Source organism: Nicotiana attenuata, unplaced genomic scaffold (genome assembly GCF_001879085.1).
Source record: "Nicotiana attenuata strain UT unplaced genomic scaffold, NIATTr2, whole genome shotgun sequence".
Taxonomy (NCBI): Eukaryota; Viridiplantae; Streptophyta; class Magnoliopsida; order Solanales; family Solanaceae; genus Nicotiana; species Nicotiana attenuata.
The window spans coordinates 47,223-59,362 of NW_017670284.1; the positions used below are offsets into that span (position 1 = coordinate 47,223).

General features: G+C 43.3%; 1 pseudogene; it reads left to right on the forward strand.

Moving 5' to 3' along the window:
- Positions 1–4,075: 4,075 nt before the first annotated feature.
- On the forward strand, positions 4,076–11,843 carry LOC109237219 (annotated as a pseudogene).
- The last annotated feature ends 297 nt before the right edge of the window (positions 11,844–12,140 follow it).

Sequence of the window (12,140 nt, forward strand, 5' to 3'; positions counted from 1 at the left end):
TCGTAAAAACAAAACTATACCGAATCAGCTGACTATTGAATTTTTAATAGAGTTAATGAAATTTCTTCACATAGTCAACAAGAAAATATTTGCCTTAAATTAACAACTTGCATTTGAACGAAATAAACATGAATTAATTGAAATGTATATAAATAATCCAATTTGCTGACTCCGCCCAATATAAGTATTTATTTGATGTAGATAATGTGAGAGTACGGAAGAACGGCACAATTGGCAGCGGTCACTGAAGTTTGAACTCAGAATTATACTCTTGTTCAATTTATGACACTTAAATTATTAAACAGAAGAAAATTCCATTACTTTGCTTCCCAATTGAGCTGTAGTTTTTCTTCCTCTCTGAGTTTTCCTTGATATTAACATTGTCATAGGCTGAGAGAAAGAAATTAGAATTTTGAGTTTATGAGTTCTAGATTATAAAAGAAGTAACTTATAAATATATACACAACAAATAAAATTTTTAAATATAAATACAAAATTTAGGTCAAACCTATTGGGCTTTACCGAACCCGTTAACGAAACCGTAACTCCGCCCTGTACTGAAATACTTTTTGTATGATCTCGCTTCAAAAAGTTGGGCAATTTACATTTTAAAAAGTTGATTAAAATTGGGCGAAACCTTATTGTGCCTATTTAAGGCTTGTGCTTTTTGGCCATAACTTAAACCTGCATTCTACATAGCTCCTTTCCTTTAATTTTTCTTTCTTTTGCCTTCTAATTTTCCTTTTTCTTCTTTAAATGGATTCACAAAGTGCTATTACCTCACAATCTATATCCAGCATTGATGAATTTGAAGACTTGGAAATAACACAATTTGATGAAAATTCACTAAGAGAACTACTTGAAGAGCCAAATGAAGTTCAAGAACAAAGAGTAGAATCCATAACACAACCTATAGTTGTTGAAATTGCCCAATATTTTACAATAGATGGATGTCCTTCGCTTGAGAAGATCGAGGATTGCATCGATGATGTTAAATGGCAAAACATGATGCAGGAATCGTCATCTCTCGATCATAGAGTAACCTGCCCAGAGGGAGTAATTGATCAATTTTATGATCTTGGAGAGTTTGGCCTAGATTCTTCTTATGATTTTTACAATGCAGTTTCTTTGGATGAAATAGAATATGATAGCTTGTGGCATCAAAGTTCTTAGCTAGGGTTTATTCCTTTTGGATATCCAAACTCTTGAATTTCTGTCTAATAAGCTATGACAAAATAATTTAATGCGATATTTCATTAGCTTGTGCGATATAATGGTGTTAAATTTTCAGTTTACCGGCCACTTGCTGAATTGCGACGAAATATTATTTTCAGATACATAAGCCATGAAAAAGTTGAACTTATAAAAATAAAGGGAGAGAAAAAAGAAAAGAACTGAGATACAATGAAAAGAGGAAAGTTAAGCAACCAATACAAGAAGTTGGATTCCAGTTTCCAAATCCTCAACCCCACTAGTTGGGCAATCAGTATTAAGAAAATGGAGTTCATGGCTGATTCAATCCCAAAAGTTAAAAATTGGCCTAAGGCAATATAAGAAGATAATATCTTATTCCATCACCCAATGTGGGATACTTAATACTCCACACATGCTCGAACTGAACATTTGGAATGTGGACAACATAATACGTTTGCTCCACATTGAGTAAATTAAATACCGTTGAGTCTAGCTTTGAAACCATGTTAAATTGTGAGACCACTCATCTAAAAGCTTAAACTGTCAAAGAGAGATCGAGTGCAATTTTTTTTACTTAAACTTGATATTTGTTATACAGCTCAATAAATTTTTCTAAAAGGTTCATGAAATAATCAAAGAAGGGAATAGACTTCTTTTTGGGGTCATTAACATAATAATCACAAAGATAGTCTTGGTAAGTAATTTGCTCGTTTGTCAAATTTATTTTTGCTGGTCTAAGATTAGTTTCTTCTGCACTAGTTTAACTTTAATTGATATTGAAAGTCAACTTGCGACTCCATCAAACTTAACCATAATGTTAGCTTGCTCGACTCATCAACTCGTACAAAAATTAAAAATTTGCACAAACAAAAGAATACGTAGCTACTGCAGAAATTACTTAAAAAATACGCACCATATGATTTTTATGAGTACAAATTTAATATAAAACGTTATATCATTTGGCCTAAATCAAGTTTCTTCTTTTACGTTCCATTACCTAAAATAAGACAAGCATAAAAATTAAGGCGCATAAAGGGTTACGTTATGAAATTTCCTGTTAAAGATATATGCCATAAGTTTGACATGAATAACATCTTCTACTTGTTAGGCTTTTCTTGATGTTAACATGGTCCTAACCTCCCCTTAGACTTTCTTTCTAGTAAGTACTATTTTGCAGCTAAAATTAGGCATATGACAAGCTGGCCATGACATATGTGTAATAGAGCTGTCTTCGTGACATGCAACTTGGAGTCTATTTATTACTTGCACTTCTTCAACTCTATACCTAAAAGAGTGTCAGCTCGCCATGAATTTTCACGGCTACTCAATGAAAAGTTCAAATATCACGTCAATATTTAAATGACATACTTTTTTTATTAGTCCGTTTAAAACAAGGATATATTTTTATATTTAGAAATAATTTAATTTTAAATTTTTCCTTTTACCCACTTTACCATTAATGATGAGCTTTTATGATCACACAAATATTATGGTACCACAAAGCTTTTGCCCCTTAAGTTTTTACGACCACATATTTTAAAAATCTTTTTTTTTTCCTTAAATTTTGTGTCAAGTCAAACTATATTATCTAAATTGAAACGGAGGAAGTAGCATTCTTTTCCCTTCCCCCTTTTCTTACCCTTGATGATAGCTCTCAGACTATCATCGTGGCATTTGTCTTTGAGTTTGCAAAAACTGAATTTGTAAATTTAGGTTCTGAATTTTTGAAAGAAGTATTTGTTTGAGTAATATTTTTTCTTAAAAGAAAACTTGTTTTGGAGATTTCCAGCTCAAATGTTAAATCTTATACAAACTAAAAAGCTCCAAAAACTAATGTTCGAGCTTTGGAAATTTAAAAAAAAAATGAATCTGAAAATCTTAATAAAAAACTGAAGAAACCCACAGTATTTCTGATCAACAATGAAGCAGAGCAAACACGAGGGAGAAGAAGAACACATGCAAACTTTAGAGAGAATTTTTCTGTTCATTGTTAATAGAACAGTGTAGTATACAAATGAGCTAACTACCTATATATAAGACAATGATAGCTGGTGCCAGCTGTCAAACTAACCTCCACTACCTCCACTACTAACATAATTAACTAACAACTAATTACACTTCACTAACTAACACAGCTAAGACATATTAGATCGTTAGTGTACAGTGAGGCAGTTAGTTAATTCCTTCACAAAAACAAGAAGTTAACGTTCTTTGCATAAACAGCTCAAAGCAACACTTTCTTCAAGGGCACAAAAACACTGTGTTTTGGAAACTCCAAAAATAAATGGCAGCTATAATTAAATGCCATTTTTAATGATTTCAAGACCTAGGAAGGACACAATTTGATGAAGACACTCTTAACATAATTACTTGAAAGTCCAAGTGATATTCAAAAAGATAACATGAAAGAGTAAAAAATAGTACCTCTTTACTATTAAATATTGTTTGTGTTTGTAGTTATTCACCCTCATGTTATATGATTAATGTAGCCCCTACCGTCTTACTATTGGTCATATATACTCCTCAATTAACGGAGGGGATACCTGGGAGACTTGTAAGCCATTTGAATGCCCATCTCATATTTTAACTTTAGGAAAGGGTCAGATACGTCCCTCTAGTTTCATAAATTGTTTAATGATGCTCTATGTTACACTATCCACCTCTTAAAACCCCTACCATTATACTTTGAGCCAGATATACCCTTATTTTGGAAGGAACGCTACGTGTGGCTACCAGATTAAATTGGCCCGTTATGTTTTTAATCAGCCTCACTTAAAAAATCCGCTACCCAACCCAATTCTCCATTACACATTCCATTCAAAATCTCATCGCTATAGCACCAAATCCAATTAATCTTGTATTTTACAGTAACAACAATTAAATGGCAGGTAGAGGAATAACCCCAGGATTTGGAGCAGCAAAGAAGGCTACAACCCGTAGTAGCAAAGCCGATCTTCAATTCCCTGTTGGTCGTATCGCCCGTTTTCTCAAAGCCGAAAAGTATGCAGGTGTGTCGGTGCTGGTGCCCCTGTTTACCTTGCTGCCGTCCTCTAATACCATGCTGCTGAGGTGCTTGAATTGGCTGGAAATGCGGCAAGGGACAACAAGAAGACAAGGATACTTCCAACGCAAATACAGTTGGTTGTGAGGAATGATAAAGAATTGATGAGCAAGTTGCTTGAAGATGTGACAATTGCTAATTGTGGTTGTATAGGTCAGAATCCGACCCCACGATAACTAACGAAGCTAATTCCGTCTTAAGCTAATTCATGATTAATAAGTGGTACGACCACTTAGAATTAACGGTTTTTAACCCTTGCCTGATCTGATCAATAAGGCCACGGCCCATCCGCCATCATGAAGGCGAAACCCCAACGTGATCACGGCCACTAATTGCCAGCTCACGAAGCTCATAACTATAAATACCAAGAGAGAAAATACTAGAAAGGGGGCTTCTTCTTGGTCACTATCCAGGAAAAAGAGAAAAAAAATACAATGATACCCATATTATGAGAGAGTAGAACACCATTGTAAGGCTCTGAACCTCTTCATGGAGAGGCAGGTCAAATCAACATTATCAATAAAGGATTTTAATGTTTCTCCTCCTAACTCTGAGTACTTATTTTCGTTTCCTTCATTTGGTCCAATGGATTATTATGTTTTGCTATGATTTTCCCGTGATTTAATTATGTTGTTTTATACTCATAAGGTATGTGATAACTTTTGAGCAAATAATTTGGCGCCATCTGTGGGGATTTCCTAGCAAAATCGCGTAGTTCTTCCCTGGACCAAAAAGGAAGATACGCCAGAAAAGGAAAACAAAAGCAACCCAGCTCAAATAAGCCAAAGCGGCATGTCGGACAAGGGGAACTCGAAGATCTCAAATCAAGATCCAAGTCCTCTCTCTCTCTCTGATCTCGGATAGTGCAAAGAAGAAGAAGAAGCCCCTCCTAAGGGAAGATCTCTGTAAGGCATCTCCCGCATCCCTGATACGAGCTTCGGCCAGAAACCGGCACGAAGATATCTCGAGCCGAGAGTCGCCTCAGGACAGCCTATATACCCTGGTTGGGAAGACAACGGATAAGCCGCTCAAGGTCTCGAATCAAACCCGAGCTTCAGCACTCAATACCCACAATATTGGACACAGGCTATGTGCCATCGCCACTAAGTTCAACAACAGCTGAACTAAGACTCAGGCTGTGCGCCTTCGCCATTGAATCAAGGCTATGCGCCTTCGCCAAAAGATCAACAACAGTTGAACTGGGACTCAGGCTATGCGCCTTCGCCATCAAAATGCACTAAGTTCAACAACAGTTGAACTGGGACTCAGGCTATGCGCCTTAGCCATTGAATCAAGGCTATGAGCCTTCGCCACTAAGTTCAACAACAGCTGAACTAAGACTCAGGCTATGCGCCTTCGCCATTGAATCAAGGCTATGCGCCTTCGCCACTAAGTTCAACAACAGTTGAACTGGGACTCAGGCCATGAGCCTTCGCCATCAAAATCGACTAAGTTCAACAATAGTTGAACTGGGACTCAGGCTATGCGCCTTCGCCATTGAATCAAGGCTATGCGCCTTCGCCACAACAGTTGAACTGGGACTCAGGCTATGCGCCTTCGCCATTGAATCAAGGCTATGCGCCTTCGCCACTAAGTTCAACAACAGTTGAACTGAGACTCAGGCTATGCGCCTTCGCCATCAAAATGGACTAAGTTCAACAACAGTTGTACTGGGACTCAGGCTATGCGCCTTCGCCATTGAATCAAGGCTATGAGCCTTCGCTACTAAGTTCAACAACAGCTGAACTAAGACTCAGGCTATGCGCCTTCGCCATTGAATCAAGGATATGCGCCTTCGCCACTAAGTTCAATAACAGTTGAACTAGGACTCAGGCCATAAGCCTTCGCCATCAAAATCGACTAAGTTCAACGACAGTTGAACTGGAACTCAGGCCATGAGCCTTCGCCATCAGAACCGACTAAGTTTAACAACAGTTAAACTGGGACTCAGGCTATGCGCCTTCGCCATTGAATCAAGGCTATGCGCCTTCGCCACTAAGTTCAACAACAGTTGAACTGGGACTCAGGCTATGCGCCTTCGCCATCAAAATGGACTAAGTTCAACAACAGTTGAACTGGGACTCAGGCTATGCGCCTTCGCCATTGAATCAAGGCTATCGCGCCACTAAGCTCAACAACAGTTGAACTGGGACTCAGGCTATGAGCCTTCGCCATCAAAATCGACTAATTTCAACGACAGTTGAACTGGGACTCAGGCCATGAGCCTTCTCCATCAGAATTGACTAAGTTCAACAACAGTTGAATGGGACTCAGGCTATGCGCCTTCGCCATTGAATCAAGGTTATGTGCCTTCGCCACTAAGTTCAAGAACAGTTGAACTGGGACTCAGGCCATGAGCCTTCGCCATCAAAGTCGACTAAGTTCAACGACAGTTGAACTGGGACTCAGGCCATGAGCCTTCGCCATCAGAACCGACTAAGTTCAACAACAGTTGAACTGGGACTCAGGCTATGCGCCTTCGCCATTGAATCAAGGCTATGCGCCTTCACCACTAAGTTCAATAATAGTTGAACTGGGTCTCAGGCTATGCGTGTTCGCCATTGAATCAAGGCTATGCGCCTTCGCCACTAAGTTCAACAACAGTTGAACTGGGACTCAGGCTATGCGCCTTCGCCATCAAAATGGACTAAGTTCAACAACAATTGAACTGGGACATAGGCCATGAGCCTTCGCCATCAAAATCGACTAAGTTCAACAACAGTTGAACTGGGACTCATGCTATGCGCCTTCGCCATTGAATAAGGGCTATGCACCTTCGCCAATAAGTTCAACAAAAGTTGAACTGGGACTCAGTCTATGCGCCTTCGCCATTGAATCAAGGCTTTACGCCTTTGCCACTAAGTTCAACAACAGTTGAACTGGGACTCAGGCCATGAGCCTTCGCCATCAGAACCGACTAAGTTCAACAATAGTTGAACTGGGTCTCAGGCTACGCGCCTTCGCCATCAAATCCAACGAGTTCGACCTCGCTCGAACCATAAGGCTAGATGCCTTCGTCCTCAAATCTAACTAGTTCAACCACAGTCGAACTAGGACTCGAACCAAGCACCTTCATCGTTGAACTCAGCAAAATCCAACCTCCAACGAATCGAGGCGCAGGTTAGGCACCCTCGCCCTTCAAGTAAGTACTCCCAACTCAAACTAAGATTGGGTGAACGTAAAGTCCCGCCTCGGTCAAACTACAAGGCTGCGTTTTCTATTATCACGGCCGACAGTTCGACCGCGCCCGAACCGGGACTTAGGCTAAGTGCCGCTATCGCCAAGCAACGGCTCCGACTCGCTCACCCCGAGTCGAAGAAGAAGAGTCGTCAACAATTAAAAACTAACATGCCTACCAGAGTCGAACTCGAAGGCAAATCACCCCTTCGAGCGCATACAAAGAAAAATCTAAGGGGGAAAAAGAGGAGGTACAAAACAGATACAAGGCAAATAACGGGAAGGAGATCTCATTTATCCACGAAATTAGTTGCGGGTCATCCCCGCTTACACCCAGCCAAGGCCGATCAATACAAGGAAAGAGAAAAAAGAAAAACAAGAAACACCTAAACGCCAAACGGCGAACAAGACAAAAAAATGCATAACATCTTTTTACTCGGCGCCATCCGCGCCACCATCTGCACCAGCGTCAGCCTCTGGCGTCGTTGCGTCAAAACCACAGTCGGTACGGGCCTCACGAGCCTTTTGACGCGCTCCCTCGAAAGCAGCTTCGGTCACGATGCCGGCCTCCCACAAATTCTTATATATATCACGTTGGGCCTCAGCAAAGACCCAAAGTTCGCGAGCCTGGCTGGAAGAAGCGGCTTGGTCCCGTAGGCGCTGATTCTCTTCTTCTAAGGCTGTGATCCGGTCCGCCATGACTTGGGCGTCCTGCTCAAAGACACCGATCCGCTCCTCGAGACTCGCTTCTCTAAAGGTCGCAGCAGCCCTCTCCAACGCCCGTTAGGACTCGTGCACGCGGATAGCTTCCTTCAACGCCCCAGCCCTCGACGAGGCATCCCTCACCTAAAGCTTCAATACCGCGACTTCACCCTCCAACGCAGTCACTTTCCCGCTCCATGCCGCAGCGGCCTCCGCCGCCTTAGCCTGGCCCTGGCGCTCACACTCAGCTGCAGCCCTCTTCCCCACCTCGAGCTCCTCATCCTTCCGTCAGAGCTGCTCCTCGAGAGCACTCGCTCTGCCAAGTGTTTGCTGCATCTGAAGCTCCCGCCTCGCCAGTTCCTCGACCAAGGTCCGACTACGGGGATCATTCCTCAAGCGCGCGCGCATCTCTCGGCACCGATCTCTATAGCGGCGGTGCTTCTCCAGCGCCCGCAAAAATATCCCCGAGCGGACGTTGGCTCGACGAATCCTCGCCACCTCCAACAAATAAGACTGCAAAGCAAAGACAACGATTAAGATAAAGGACAAACTAAGGCAAAAAAGAAGCGAACCGACATCATAGTACATACCCTCAAGCCCATCACGACCACTTCATTCATCAGTCCGATATCCGTAATGTCCCTCAACGACGTATTCTCGGCCTCCGAGCATAGCAGCTCAAACTGCGGGACCAAGCTACTCCTTTGGAGCAATAAGTTCAGCTCCGTGGGAACCTCGACGAAGCGAGACCGCTCTTCTGCGCGCATCGCTGAATTGGTGAAGCCTTCTTGTAACATACAGACGTCGTTGGGGTCCAAGACGGATTCAGACTCATACTCATCTCCTACAGCATCCCTTCCTCCTTCCGCCACCAGCGAGGTAGAACCACCCGCCGTAGCCACCGAAGGAGCGCTTGCCTTACCAACATTAGCAGCCACTGAGGAACTACCTCCCGTCTCAGCGACTGGAACCACCAATTGAGTCGCCGAAGCGACGACATCATCATGGAATAATCCAACCGGGGCAACCCCCATTGCGTGTCCACCCTCAGGGTCAGGCGCCGCAGCCACACTCCGCTCCGCATCCGCCGGGAGGGGTCCAAATTAATTACCACAGGGGGAGTCAGCGTGAACACGACCCTACGCCTTATCAATAGCCTCTCCTCCTCCCCATTTAATGGCGATTCCGCTCTAGGGCGCACAACCCCCGATGGCCCCTCGTCCCGAAGTGCGGCCCGTGCTGGAGAAGGAACTGCTGAAGATTCAACTGATGCCGCCCTCGGTATTGGGCGTGACACCGGCGCTGCAGTAAGTCGGGCAATTGCACCCGGCCGACGGAAGGCCAACTGAGGGGCCCTGACGCGGCGTGCCCTCCCTGATCACAGAAAACCAAAGTTGATGAATAGAGTTGAAACAAAGCGGAACAGAAGAAGAAATCAATTTTGTACCTGCCACAGACCTACGGCCATGCCTCTCCCAGAAAGACGCCCATGTGTGTATCCCCATCGTATAGGGGAGCACTGCCTCAACCCACTCACGAATCCCAGCCAGCGGAGCCGGCGGCAACTTTTCGGCTACAAAATTGATACGAGTTAACGTTTATGAGCACAAGACGTAAGGAGGGGCAGAAAAGGAAATTCGACGATTAAGGAACTTACGTGCATGATTCCAAGCCTCTGGGAACCCAGTAGAGCACGCCACTAAATGTTCAGTCCCGATGTAGAAGAAGTGCTCGAAAGGGCGAGGGTCGACCTCATCATCCAGTTTCACAGTCAGGCCCCTCGTCCCGCGAGGGCACGCTCGAATCATGGTACCACGAACTCTCTGGGGAGCGTAGAGGCTAAGCACATACTGCAGCGTGACCTCACTACCGGCCAGTTCTGCATATTTGATAAGCATTGTTAATAATTTGTAAAGAGAATGAGCAAGCTGACCCGGGCATACCCCGTAATAACGACAGAAATCAACCACTAGCATTGGGAGCGGGAGCTTAAACCCCAACTTGAAGGGATAGGCGTAGAAGACGCAGTATCCCCTGCGGACGGTATGGACCCTCTCCTCGCTTCTAGCGAGAACGACGTCAGCATGGCTGGGGATGACCCCCTATCCCCGTAGTTGGGCCATCCCAATCTCCCCCATTATCGGGGCTTCATCCACCTGATCCTCCCCACCATCGGCGGTGAAATCAGTCATCGGACCTCCGGGCAGAGATACTATCTCGTCGACCGATGGAGCTTCATCGGTCTCCACCAGTTCTGCACCGCCTATTGCCGGAGATGGCCCTTCAGTCACCGGAGAGTTAACCGAAAGATCCGTCGGAAGAACATTTTGGGAAGAACACACTGCCATTGTTGATTCAATAACGAGAAAGAAACAAAGTTCGAGGGACAAAGACGGAAGTTATATCAATCGAAGAACAAAGATGAAGGTGAATTAGCAGGAAGAAAAGCTTCTTCAGAATCTCTCTCAGACAAGCAATGAGAATATAAAAAAAAATGAATGAGTCAGCCCTTATTTATAAGCAACACAAGTGGCTTTCACAAGCCCCAATAGCCTTCATTAACTACATGACCAACCGCAAACCGATTTGGTTCTGCAGAAACATGCGTCATTATGACAGGCTCCATGAAGCGGCTTTTCAGTTACCAACCGACGTCTCACCTGCGAAACGGTTGCAACGACCCATGAACGCCGAGAGGATGTTCCGCGCGGCTTCAGAATGATGGACGTCGCCAAACACGTATCCAGCGTACCCCTACTCCCTTCGGCTGCACAACATATGACCCATCCACCTTGGTCGACGGTTATGCTCCCAAACAAACGTGAGGATCGGAGTGCAACAAAGCTCGACCTCACTCGAATTAAGTTAACGGGTCAGGTGCCTTCGCCAAGGGGGAAAGTTCGACCTTGATCGAGCGACGACTTGACAACATAATAACAAAACACTTACACTCTATAAGGCTAAGGGCCATCGCCAAAGAGAATTCGGCCTCGACCGAAACGACAGCCGACCTCCCGATCCGAGTTTCTCAAACTACAGTCGATGAAATCCGCTCATCGAGCTCGGCCAAGGCACGATCTCAATAAGCGGAGGGACTAATTGTATGGGTCAGAATCCGACCCCACGATAACTAACGAAGCTAATCCCGTCTTAAGCTAATTCATGATTAATAAGTGGTACGACCACTTAGAATAAACGGTTTTGAACCCTTGCCTGATCTGATCTATAAGGCCACGGCCCATCCGCCATCATGAAGGCGAAACCCCAACGTGGTCACGACCACTAATTGCCAGCTCACGAAGCTCATAGCTATAAATACCAAGAGAGAAAATCCTAGAAAGGGGGCTTCTTCTTGGTCACTATCTAGGAAAAAGAGAAAAAAACACAATGATACCCATATTATGAGAGAGTAGAACACCATTGTAAGGCTCTAAACCTCTTCATTGAGAGGCAGGCCAAATCAACATTATCAATAAAGGATTTTAATGTTTCTCCTCCTAACTCTGAGTACTTATTTTCGTTTCCTTCATTTGGTCCAATGGATTATTACGTTTTGCTATGATTTTCCCGTGATTTAATTATGTTATTTTATACTCATAAGGTATGTGATAACTTTTGAGCAAACAGTGGTGTTATGCCCAATATTCATGATCTTCTGCTACCTAAGAAATCTGGTGGCTCCTCAAGGACCTCTGCTGATGAGGATTAGATTAAAGGACAATAGAGGGTTTCAAGCTAACGTTTGGCCATAGATTCTCAAATATGTTTTGAAAAATCTGATTTGGACGACGTTTGGTTTGAAGATGAAATTGTGTTATGTTTGGACATGAGTTTTCAAAACATATTTTACCTTTTTAATTAAAAAAAAACATAAAACATGACTTATACCCATAAGTTTTAAGAATCATCATAAATACCCAACAATACCTTCATCAATAACATTTATTATATTATCGCAAACAATAGTCCTATACATAAATAAATTTGGTACAAAATTATCATTTTT